Source organism: Apis dorsata, unplaced genomic scaffold (assembly GCF_000469605.1).
Source record: "Apis dorsata unplaced genomic scaffold, Apis dorsata 1.3 scaffold_935, whole genome shotgun sequence".
Classification (NCBI taxonomy): Eukaryota; Metazoa; Arthropoda; class Insecta; order Hymenoptera; family Apidae; genus Apis; species Apis dorsata.
In genome coordinates, this window is record NW_006264045.1 from 475,687 (window position 1) to 487,618 (window position 11,932).

Below are 11,932 nucleotides of genomic sequence, written 5' to 3' on the forward strand. Positions count from 1 at the left end.
TACTTTATATAAATCTTTCCTCAAAAAACTGAAATATATTAATAATTAAGATTATTTTTAAGATAATTAATTGAATTTTTTTCTCTTATTTAATTATTTTATCTAAATATTTTGTTCTTTTAAACAAATTTTAAATAAATTCGTTTTAATATAAACTATACGATATAATTCACAATTTTTTATTTAAATAAATCAATTATATATATTTAATTTGTTTAATCATTAATGACGTTGACGATTTTATTGTTAAAATTGAAATTACGATTAGAAACGATGGTAATTAATTAATCGATATTAGTCTCATAGATAATATAATCACAATTACATAAATTAAATTAATAGATATTTAAAGCCAAGATCATCAAAATTGAAATAGTGACTTATGCAAAATTAGAAAACTAGAAAGTAAAAATTTTGAATCTCGATTTGTAATTGAATTTTATATTTTTAATTACTTCAATCATTCAATTCCTTTTTGTTCGTTTTTAAATATTTCAATATTGCTTTTTATTATTACTATATCATACTTAAAAGCAATCAATTAAATATTTTTATCTGTTATTCAATTGTCGAATAATGATAAATTGTGTAACTAATTAGTAATTATTTAAGATAACATATATTAATTATAATTATAAAAGATTGCATATAACGAAAAAAGTAAAAATATGCAAAATTATATTTTTAAAATAATAAAAAACAGAAAGAAAATTTTATTATGCAATTGTGATACAAAAATAATATTTCAAAAGTAAAAAGTTTCGAAAATAATTCAAAAAATTCACTTTTGTTTTTTGTTCAATTATAAATTCTTACGCGACAATTCGTATTTTTTATAATCTATAAAAATATTATAATATCCAAAAAAAATCAGCTCGAAAAAGAATTTAATTCTAATTTTGTAAAGTTTATTATATTTTAAAATTGTAAAAAATTATAAGAATTATATAGTTATTTTTATACAAATAATTTTCTCTAGTAAAAAAAAAAAGTCACCTTCAAATTTTTCAAAACATCTTCTCATTACGTAAACTATGTATCTGAATACATCATTTTGTTTAGTCTTTATAATTTTAAATTTAAGATTTAATTCATTTATATAGGATGTTTTGTATCTAAAATTAAAAATTATGTATATGCATACATGCTTACAATATAGTGAAACATATGATAAACAGGATGCGGTAAGATTTAATATGCAAGATAATCGATCCTATTATCACGAAAGATTTTATTCGACACGCCTCTTACACTATTCCATGTGTAATTGCGTTTGGACTAGTCATCGCGAATTATACTCACACACTGGTACTTTTCACTTACAAGAAGATCGAGCAGTCCTTGACCTTGATTAATTTGAAAATTGCTTGAATACAAATTATACAAATACAAATACATATGATCATGAATAATAATTTCGATTGAAGAAAAAAATAATTTATTAATTAATAATCAATAATCTATTATAACATAAAAATTAAGTGAAATTTAACTTAAACAAAGTTTAAATGAAGTTGAATTCTATCGATTTATAATAGTATTCATTTTTTATTTTTATGTTAATGAAAATTATCATTTTTAAAATTTACGGTAAGAGATTCTGTTAAGAGATTCGTCATAAAAGTAATTAATGTAATAGGAATTACTTATATACAATCAGTGACGAGAACAAGTTTCATAATATGTATAATGAAAACAAGTATAATTCTGACATAAATATTGACATGAAGCGATGAAAAGTCGAGTGTATCGTTTGACCCCAGTAGAAGTCAGTGTTCGACACTCCTTGTTTCGCTCTATGGAATGACGAGCGATAAGAAAAAAAATCTATCTACGGTCGTAGCGAAAGGAAGAAAAGGACTTAGGAAAGGTCACGCGCCTGCGCGTGCAATGTATGCTGGAAAGAGCGCGGCTGTTCGTATATCCGCGTTCATGGACATGTACGACTGTTTTCAAAACACAGTCGGTAAAGTAGACATGTGATACGTCAACCGTCGAGGCAAAAAAAAAAAAAAGCAGGCAAAGAGCGGGATTCGTTCAAAATTCCATGAACTCGACATCAACACGACGACTATACGCCATCGAAATACCGCCAACAGCGCAATTTTCTAGAATCGTCGATCGCGCGACACTTAAGTATCAGATACTATTTACAAATTCTCGTTATTTTCCGCTCTCGAATCAGGTTAGGTTGATGACGGTAACCTGTATTTGAATTGGATCACCAGACTTCATGATCGATACGTTCGAATGGAATAAATTGTTTTCATATGTTACCATATGGAGCTACGAACAAGCTATATTATATATTCTATATTAGGACAGTACTTACATCTTGTAAGAGCCTCTTCGTGTGTCGTCGGGGCGCAGTGACACAGCACGTCTCACTGATGTTCACTGATATCAAAGCACGCTAACATGTATCCGATCTGAGCGTTCTTCCGTCCACTTAGCGTGCAGGGATACGATGCGTTTTTGAGTACTCTCGCATATATTCTCGTTGTCCGGCACCACACGTGACGTTTTTAATCGACAATAACGTACCAATGTACAGAACAGAAATGACAAAAAGTGAGCTTATGAAGTTTCTCGTGATTCGTGATCTCACGTTCGACCGATCGTACGCACTGTGTGGATCGTCACCAATAGACGCGCTGCTTTTACGATATTTCAGCGGGATCACCAAAAAAAAAAGAACTTGTTTGCTCGATCGATGAAATGTGGCTGCCCGTCGTCGTTGACGGGCAGACAGACGAACAAAAAATTGAGAACGAGTTAAAATCGAAGTTCCTGTTTCTGATCGATTCCGATCTTCCGAACCACCGTTGTAATAACGCTTTGTCGTTTGCTTTTGCAGCAAAAATGGTAAACACACAAGAATAAACGTGGGATGATACGAATGACAAACGTATTGTTTCCAACTATGACGGAATGCGAGGAAAAACTTTCGAGTACAACGTCGGGTTACACGTCGACGACACCTTAAGTCGCCGCGGCGAACCAATTGACACTGACAACCGCGTTCAACTCGAGCGCGCACGCACTCTACTTTCCCCCACTCTTCTCATCTACTCTCTAACTATAGATACCTATCCCCTCCACATCTAACCGCGCTCTATCTTGTATTGTTCGTAAACGTCCATACTGCTCTTCCCTTCGAAACAGCGCTTCCACATACTCTTGAGTAACGATTCAACTTAGATTTTGACGTATGCACACGCGTTACGTGCATAATAAAAAGCCTAAAGAATGCCGGCCGGCGAAATGACAGTTTACATAAGACGTCGCTATATTTTTAAACTCATGAAAATACATAAATTTTTATATATATATATAAAAAATATATTTGATGATATATATATATCTTTTCTTCGTATCAGATTTATTTTTTCAAATATCACATATTGTAAATATAATTCATTATTTAGACTTCAATTTTCTTTCAATTTTTGATTTCTGTGCATAAATTATTTTAATATATTTATTTCAACATAATATATTGAATTGAAATTAATATTTATTAATATTCTATTAGAATTTTTCATTATTTGGATCACATTTTTATGATATTTTTCATTAAATTCAAAAAATTAATCAAAATAAAAGATTTATTATTAATATATTATAGTTGTCAAGTATTTGTTTAAAAAAAATAGATAAAAATATAAAAATTCTAAATAATTTATATTATTTATTTATTATATCCAAAGAATAAACAAAATGATACGTTTTATACATTACACAAGAGATTTCGATCTTATAAATATACTATGTTGTAAAGAGCGTCGCACGCTTCAAACATGAACGGACATACTTATATATTATAAATTGCACAATTCTTATCTAGTTGTGATTGTCGCCATAATTGTATAATAACGCCAATGATTTTCAGCGATAAAATAGAATGTCAATACATACATCTGCTCGATATTATTTTTTGTTCGCAAAAAATCCTCGCGATATTTTCTATCTACCGATCAGTTTCCGGTGCTCGTTTATATGTTCACGCACGCATACATGCATTGAACATTTCCAACGACTTCTAGAATCAGCTTACCGTGCTTTATAGACGCCTATATACCAACACACACTAGAGCACGGGATCGTCCTACTACAGTTGAATATTTCCACATCGACGATGAAACTTTTGAAGAGTTGTTGCCCTACTTTTCCCCTCGATTCCTACCTGGTTAGGAATTTTCTACCAACTGCTGTTTCTATCGCTTCCGTTATTGTTAATATCGTTCATATAGAAAGAAATCCAACAAGGCGATACCGGAAAAGGAAGACGATAATTAATACAATTAAGATACAACATGGAAGAAGAGACAACATTCGACATTCTCTTCTATATACTGTTACATATACAATATAACATATTATACTTTTGCAATAATATTGCATACGCACGAATTAGATTGGCGGCAACAGGATCAGCGAACGTTCTAATTCCCTCGTAATGCTATATGTACATATATTTCCCTTTTTTCGCGCAATGCATGCATAATATATTTTCGTAATATCTATGCATGATATACGATATCAGAAACCGTTTATCAGAATTTAAACCTACGCGTGTTCTTTGCAATTTTACTATCACAGTGGTATGAAATATAGAGAGAAGGGAAAATGAAAAAAAATAATAATAACGTGAGAGTATTCACCATTGCGTTTAATTAGTTGGCACGGGAATTAGGTGAAATCGACGTGCCTCGCAATCGGAATCGAATAGTGAGGTTTATAGTTTCAGTTAGTAATAGTTTTAGACAAATTTATACAATTTTTATAGACATCGGGTTTTGTAGTGTGTACTCAAAAAAATTATAATTCTATAAATATATCTTTTATGATAGAAGAGAAGATCAAATCAAGTAATTACTGTTTATTTTTATTATTAATGAATATTGTTATACATAAAAAAATTGAACAAAAATTTGAATAAAAATTTTCATGATAAAGACATTTCTTTGGCTTACTTATACATTAATTTATTAATTGTAATAATACTTATTAATAAATATTATTATAATGATATTAATAAGCTATTATTGCGTAAAGACAAAGAATCAGTAATCAATTGAGATTCATAAAATTAATATAGAAGATACTCGCTAATTTCTGTATATTTGAGTTTTTGATGATAATATAAAGGAAAAAAAAAGTGAATTGACAAAGTTCCAAAGGCACTTTTAGGTCAAACAGTTATCACAGGTTATTGACTTTGCTTTAGATCGTTACTTTCACGTCATAGTATTAGTCTACAGTGCTTTTAAATGGAAGTTGCGGTTTATCTATTCTCGGATGCGCTACATGTCATTCATCGATGTTCGCATAAGAATTCGCGTGTTTTGAATACCTCGACTTTTGCAACCAAATAAGAGAAAAATAAAAATAAAAAAAAAAAGAAAAAATAATTTTTTTCTAATATTTTCATTAATTTGTTATTATTATTAATTTCATGATTAATTCAAACTATATTTATTATAATCTTTATTCTTTTGTCTTATAATTTCTTTTGTAATTATACAATTGAACTATTTAATTTTGTCAATTTTAACGTTATATCAGATGAAAAATATTGAAAAATATTTTTGTATTTATATTTACTAATCTTAGCTAAAAAATTAAAAAGTCAAATTTTTTAAACATTGAAATTAGATTTTGAATCATTAATTAAAAATTGTAAATATGATAATAGATAAAATTCGTTTAGAAATATTTAAATATTTTAAATAATTAAATATTTAAATTATAAAATAATTTAAATATTTTGTTATCGAGATAGAAAACTTAATATATAATTTTTGAAAATAATCATCTGATTTAAATTGTAATTATTTTGTGTTTTTTTATCATTAAATTTTTTTTTTTTTTACCAAATTTATCATCTAAAGGAAATTAATAAATTAATTACTTAAATTCAATCATTTCTGTCGTAAGTTAATAAAAAACAGACATGTTATAAAATAAATATTATAAATAATCTATAGAAGCATTTTTCAAAAAATTTTGCAAAAAATTAATTAAATAATTTTATTTTATGCATTTTATGTATTAAATATTATTTTCTTAATAATTTATTGCAATTATAAATCTATTAAAATAACGAATACTTTTTCATTTTTAAATTGATAATTGTTATTCGTTTCTTAAATTGTACCCAAATTTCTGTTTAGGATAAAAATTTTAATTAAATAATATACGTGATTCAATTTCAAGAACTTAGTTACTTCTCAGGTTTTACTTGAATTTTTAATCGGTAGATCGAATAATATCAAGATATCGTGCATATCTTCCTAATGCTTTTCAAAGCTTAACGAATGCAAATACGTTTATATATCATTCATTGGAATGTTCATGTAAATTTTTAATGAAATTAATTGTAATTCTAGCAGTGAACAAGTTATTCGTATCGAAGTTATATTCATGTGTCCTTTCAATAATAAAGAGAAAAAAGAAGTCATAAAGATTTATAACTTGATGAATTATGGATATTTATGTTTGATGCATGCAATTATTTATATTTGTTTATAGTTATTTATATTTGTTCGTAACTATATATATATATGATTCTACTGAGAATGGAATAACAAAAATAATAGAATAAGTAATTAATAATTAATTGATTAACATATTCATGTTTTATCTTATGCCTACTTACAATACTTACAATACAATTATAAATAATAATTCTTCATTAATCCATTTCAAAATCAATGTACATGAATTTGATTATTAACTTTAATTTTCTAGATTAAATGAGAAAAAAACGTAATAACAAAAATAGCAAGATAAAAATTTTAATCGAAATATAAAATAAAATTTCAGAAAAAGATTTTCACTTGAAACAGCAACAATATGTTGCGAGAGGACATATAAGCAACGTGCCAACACAATGAAAGAGCAACGAATGGCAGAGCATCGTGCTCGGCCAACAGGGGCGAGTGAAGGTGTTGATGACGTAATATGCGCAACCGCCGATATATAGCAATAGAGAAGTGGGGTTGCTCGTGATGGTAAAGGTGGGCCGCATAGTGGAGGGCCGGTTGTCACACAAATAGGCAAAGTGGGGAGCGAGTGCATCAAGCTCGCGCAAGCGCAACGGCGCGCAATGCTGCGCTGTGTCGTGTTGCGCAGTCGCCACGGCGACCGTCAAGGACGTTTATGTTCAGTACGCTATGGCTAAACATTGAATAGAGACAAAAAACAATAGTTGAGAATTGCTCAAATAATTCAAAATATTTTATATAAAATAATTATGATATATTACTTGAACATATTTATTGAAATAATTTAGAAAGTTAATTGATCCAATATTTTCCAATGATATAATATATTGCTCTCAAACATAGTAAAATAGCAAATCAGATGAATGATTTTATCGTGTGCAAGAAAAATATTAATCTTTTATCATATAAATTAAATGACATGATTGAAAAATACGATTTATTTTTCAATTTAATATTTGCAAATTAAATTATCTCAAAAATGTATATTTTAGAAAATTAATTAAGAATGACAAAATATTATAGAATAAATTAGAATAAAAAATCGTTTTAACTTGATAAGTTTGATTTTGATGTTGGAAACTAAAGATGGTAAGGTTTTATAGGAATATTACATAAACATCTGGGAAAGAAACGTACTGGTTATGTTTTAGAAAATAGATAGTTGTAAAAGTTTTAGATCTTTTTTCTTAGACTATGTCCATCGTGATCGATGTACAACTATTTGTTTGAATCATAATCCATAGACCATATCGCTATATAACTTAATATCATTTTATTTTCAATAAAATAAAAATTTATAATATTGCTTGAAAATAACTTTCACAAATTTCTATTTTAAAAATCTTTCACACATTCTATTAAAAATTTCGTAAATCAACTTGTGAAAGAAACGTTGTACAAATTAGTAAATTAAATGAAAAAATTTAGTAAATAGAAATAATAAAACCAAAAAGAAGAAATGAAATTAATTAGATATACTAACGAGAAAGAAAAGAATGAGTTAAATAAAATATACATGCGTGGGAGAGAGAGGATGTGATCAGACTACTGCAAGTGTCGTGTATATTATGCGAACGAGTAAGAGGGAGAGTGATTGAATGAACAAGCGTAAGAGAGAAACGGAGACAGAGAAAGCAACGATGCCAGACAGAGACTAAATACTAGACTAGTGACTGAGAGAAGGAATAACGAGAGAGCAGGAATAGCCGTACGAAAGGAAGAAGAAGATGGATAGATAGTGAAAGAGTGCCTTCTGTCTGCTGCACCCGCGAATCGACGAATTCGAGCCACTCGATCGGCCTCGAGCGGCCTTGGATATATTGCGGCCGGAGTACAGGGCGGAGCGAGATTGCGCTCGTTTTCTAGGGTATTTCCATGATACCTCTTGAAACACGTTTCCGTCTCTTAACCAAATGAATCGAGCGTTTTCACCAACGAACGAGTTGTCCCCTTATGTCTAGTAATCATATTTCTGGCTGATGATGTAACTGCAATTAAAGCATTTATTTTTTTACAATTCACATTTCATATATATATTAATCTTATTATATTATTTTAATTTTTGACAATTTCAGTTTTAAAAAATATAAAAAAAATAATGTAATATAATAAGATATAATAAGATTTTAAAATGTAATGAGGAATTACATTTGTGATGGGAGGTTATTTTACGGTTGGGAAATTAATGGATTTCAATTTGACTAAATATTTATTGTTAAAATGAATATAAAAAAGCTATTTTAATCCTTTACTTGTTTCCCTATATTGTTAAATTAATCATTTTATTTATAATAATGTTATGATTTTTATTGATATTCTTATATTGATATCTTTTCTGTTTACATTTCTCAATATTGACGATGATCTATTTCGTTGCATTTTCCTCTTTACAAAAACATGTGTAGTAAATTTTTCAATTAATGATTTAATTAATAGCGGCAAATATAATGCGGTATATTAGAAAGTATTCCGATTGATCGTGCACAAATAAATATGTACGATCGAACATGCCTTCGGCGACGTGCAATCTCAAAATCCTTACGAAGCCGGTCTCACCGGAGTCAACTTTTACTTCGTTAGGAAAGTCCGGTGTCTATTCAAGGCCATCGGGTTATCGATCAAAGCCGCGAGCAAGCCTTTAATAATACGAAAAACCGATCCCTTTCATCAAGCGAATCGCTTGAAATTGTAACACAATATGCGTCGCGGTTTCTTGCGCGTAACAATGCGCGCGCGAACATGTCTGCCACCAACCAGTGTTTAATTGTATGATCATAAAAAAATCCACCATTCCAATGCTATTTAAAAGCTAAAATTTAATAACTGCTACAGATTATATAAGAAATCGGAGTAATTTTCTCTCATTGATCAGAAATAATCCACGATCTGATTATCCCCAGATATTAGTATTGCATTGGATACGTATATATTTGTTTATGTTATTCATCTTTGAAAATATTTTATTATTGATACATTATTGAAGCAGAATTAAAAAATGATATAAATTATTTTGATTATATCTTACTATATTATTAAGATTATATCTTATTATATTTATTTCATTATATTTAATGTTTTAATTATTCTTCTATTTGATTTAAAGTCAAAAATAATTTTTAAAAATGATAAAAAATATCTTAAAATATATGTACACATACACATGTACATATACGATTTTATAATTCAAAAGAGTATAGTTAATTTGGAAGAAAAATAATTGAATATATCCATTTTTCAAAATCAATTTTATATCTCAAAGATCTCAATAACTTAGAACGAAAAATTGCATGGATGTTCTTTTGATTAAAACCATAAAATTTCCAATCCATTTATTAGCAATAGATAGCTGACAAATCACGATAAATTAGACTTAGTAGGATTCTTAGTAATAATTGCTTATAATTAATCTATCGTTTGGGATCGAATCCAAAGTCTTCTCTCCTATTTACATGACACTATTCTTGCATTCGTCAAAGACAAACATCAAAGCCATTTATAATACATATACACGTATACCAAAGAAAGAGAGAGAGGAATTTTTTCTTCCCTCACCCACTGATTAACGACACAGCGGATTGGAAAAAAGTTTTGCATAATGTATAACTATGGTAGCTTGTGCGGTTATACACGGATATAGATGCAAGACCGGGTAAATCAATGACCTGTTATAGTTGATATAGAATGTGTTTCACCATCGTGGGATCTACGTCGTTTCTCCTTCTTCGTTCTATCGTAACAAAGATACTTTTATCTATGCATCCACAACCATATCCTTTTGTTGTTCATAACCTGATCTCTCTTTTACAAGTATAATCGTGGTTATACTTATAATTCGTCGAACCGGGTGCTTGAGAAAAAGTATAGATGGAGCAATTAAAAAATCAATTAAGTTAAATCGTGTATATTCAATATCGATCAATGAAGGAATTATTACGCTACGATAAATAAATAAATTAAATCCCACAAACAACTACTATTATTTAACGAACTTTACAATAAACAATTACTTAACGAACTCTAAGTGACCGTAGTAATCGATCGATCGATCGTGATTAATTCATGGAGATTAAAAAGCTTCAGCTATAAAAAAACTATCTTTGCTAAAATTTTAATTCGAAAATATGATGACTTGCGCAAGTTAAAGGTCCGCAAGTGTTACAGTATGGCTCGATCTAATCTTGCGTAACCATGCTCTTGCCGCACACTATTCGCAAGAATTTAATCGGTGATAAGAGGCCAACCAGTGTTTGCGTATGTATATGTGCGTCTGTGTCTTGTGACTGCGTATTTTCAACCATATTATATATCGTTAGGAAATTATACTGGAACTTTTTCTTTATATTTATCTTTTTGTCGAATCGTCGCTGTTATCGTGAAACAGATGTTCGCTTAGCTCTTGCATAATTCAATACATACGTAAATAACGGAATCTGAAATAACAATGAGATTCGATATAGAAAGAGAAATGCGATAAATTTTGGACGATTGAGTGAGAGAGTATAATTGGAGATAAATTGTACGTTTGTTCGTTAAACAGGAAAAATCCGTATATTGAATCGTAATCGATTTAAGTTTTTGAGATACACTTTTGTATTAATTACATTTATGATAAATATAATCTATTATTATAAATGATAAAATAAAAAAATTATTTTTTATAAAAGAAATAATCTACTATTAAAAATAAAAATATAGAAAGATAATTAAAAAATTTTGAATATTGAAATAGAAAAATATTCTTTTATATTTTATTTTATGAATAAAAAAATATGGATGTTGAGATTATGTAATATTATATAATTGGATTACGTGAATATAATTTATTATCATAGAAAAAATTTTTATCTTGTAAAAATTTATATTATATAATAAAATAAAATAATAAAATAAGAAAAACATTCTTTTAGCAATTTTTTTAATGCTCTTAAAAGATTAATAATTTGAAGAATATTACTATTTTCACTAAAGTACATAATTTTTAAGTATTGTAACTTTCAACTTTGCTTGTCGTAAAGAGAAAATAAATAAATCTTGTTAAAAACAATTCTTTTCAAACGAAAAAAAGATTTTTTTATATCGAGAATTTTAAAAACATATTGTATGTAACAGATGTATACTACGTATAATAGATGTATACTATATTCAATTTATTGCAAAACACATCCCATATCATAATATCTAAAAGTTTTTGGCATACATAATTTTTATAATTGTTTACAAATTTATGAATTAAAGAAACATTAATGTTTTTTTCTGATAAAACTATAAAGCTATATATATATATACATATATAAATCACAAATTTTAGAAGAATTAGATTCTAAATAAAAGAATTAAAAAATAGAAATGCAAATAACATTGATATCAAAGTTATATTTAACATTCTATCTTTTTTTTTTTTTTTTTTTTTTTTTTTTTTTTTT

At 27.9% G+C, this 11,932-nt stretch overlaps 1 protein-coding gene across 3 annotated transcripts in view; it reads right to left on the reverse strand.

The window, feature by feature from the left end:
- Positions 1–11,932, reverse strand: part of LOC102679078 (terminal nucleotidyltransferase 5C) — a 243,083-nt gene that overhangs the window by 101,012 nt on the left and 130,139 nt on the right. The window contains exon 1 of one of the 3 annotated variants that reach the window (XM_006623743.2): positions 2,333–3,178. The exons of the other annotated variants lie outside the window; for them this stretch is intronic. The gene's annotated coding sequence lies outside the window, so the exon portion shown is untranslated. Of the gene's footprint in view, positions 1–2,332; positions 3,179–11,932 lie in introns of those variants that run through there. 3 annotated transcript variants of the gene reach the window in all.